Here is a 1704-nt window from a genome sequence, read left to right as displayed (position 1 = left end):
TCTACAGAGCTAGTTCCAGGACAGGCTCCAAAGCCACAGAGAAACCCTGTCTCGAAAAACCAAATAAATAAATAAATAACTCACTTGATTTCCTTCTAAAATAAAACCAAGTGTGCTAAAAATTACCCATTCAAACTTTAATTTCCTCATAAATCAAGATAACCTACCTTTTAAGATTATTCATGGTTTTAATTTTTTTTAAAGATTTATTTTTTGGCTGCAAAACTGGTACAGCCCCTTTGGATATCAGTATAGCGATTTCTCAGAAAATTAGGAAACAACCTTCCTCAAGTCCCAGCAATACCACTTTTGGGTATATATCCAAAGGATGCTCAATCGTACCACAAGGGCATGTGCTCAACTATGTTCATAGCAGCATTGTTTGTCATAGCCAGAACCTGGAAACAACCTAAATGCTCCTCGACTAATGGTGGATAAGGAAAATGTGGTACATTTACACAATGGAGTACTGCACAGCAGAAAAAAAAAATCTTGAAATTTGCAGGCAAATGGATGAATCTAGAAAACATCATATTGAGTGAGGTAACCCAGACCCTACCCAGACAGACATTATCACATGTACTTACTCATAAGTGGTTTTTAAACATAAAGCAAAGAAAACCAGCCTACAAATCACAATCCCAGAGAACCTAGACAACAATGAGGACCCTAAGAGAGATATACATGGATCTAATCTACATGGGAAGTAGAAAAGACAAGATCTCCTGAGTAAACTGGGAGTATGGGGACCATGGGAGAAGACTGAAGGGAATGGGAGAGAAAGTGAGGGGAGCAGAAAAAAACACAGCTGAATAAAATCAATTTAAAAAATAAGTAAATAAAAAGATTGATTTTTTGTTTAAGACAAAGTCTCACTATGTATTTCTGGCTGGCCTAAAACTCAATATATAGCCAGGCTGGCCTCCTGTTAACAGAGATCTTCCTGCTTCTGCCTCCTGAGTATTGGGATTAGTCATGTGCCACCACGCCCGACTGATATTATTTTTAATTGTGTATGTGCCTGTATCTGGGTATGGGGATGTGCACGTGGAAGAGCAGAGCAGGTGCCAAGTTCAGAAGTCAGTGCCAGATTCCGCAGAACTAGAGTTACAAGTGGTGATGAGCTGTCTAGTATGGGTGCTAGGATTCGAACCTGGGTACTCTTTTAAGAACAGCACACTCTTCAACCTCTGAGCCATTTCTCTAATCCCTCAGAATATTTTTAAAATCACACAGCAATAATTAACATTTACTGATCACTGTTGTACGCTAGCCTCTGTGGCAGGTTCTCTTCTAAGAATAATTGTAATCTTCAAAGCAACCCTATGAATAGTCATCAGCATTTCCGCTTCTCAGAAGTCAACAGTGACAGGGAAGTAAGCTTCCCAATTAAGATAGGGGGAAGGGGACCAGCAGTGGGTGGACGCACTTGCCTTTAATCCCAGCATTTGGGAGGCAGAGACAGGCAGATCTCTGTGAGTTCAGGGACAGCCTAGTCTGTAGAGAGAGTTCCAGGACAGCCTAAGCTACGTGGAGAAACCCTGTCTCAAAAACAAATGACAAGGCCGGGCGATGGTGGCGCACGCCTTTAATCCCAGCACTCGGGAGGCAGAGGCAGCCAGATCTCTGTGAGTTTGAGACCAGCCTGGTCTACAGAGCTAGTTCCAGGACAGGCTCCAAAGCCACGGAGAAACCCTGTCTCGA

At 42.1% G+C, this 1704-nt stretch overlaps 1 protein-coding gene across 8 annotated transcripts in view; it reads right to left on the bottom strand.

Annotated features, from left to right (window-relative positions):
- The window catches only part of Plekha1 (pleckstrin homology domain containing A1), a 55911-nt gene that overhangs the window by 41922 nt on the left and 12285 nt on the right, over window positions 1-1704 (bottom strand). The gene's annotated exons all lie outside the window — the stretch shown is intronic.

The sequence above is a fragment of the Microtus ochrogaster genome, chromosome 8 (assembly GCF_000317375.1).
Source record: "Microtus ochrogaster isolate Prairie Vole_2 chromosome 8, MicOch1.0, whole genome shotgun sequence".
Lineage (NCBI taxonomy): Eukaryota > Metazoa > Chordata > Mammalia > Rodentia > Cricetidae > Microtus > Microtus ochrogaster.
Note: the sequence above shows the minus strand (reverse complement) of the source record. Positions and strands in the feature narration are given on the sequence as shown.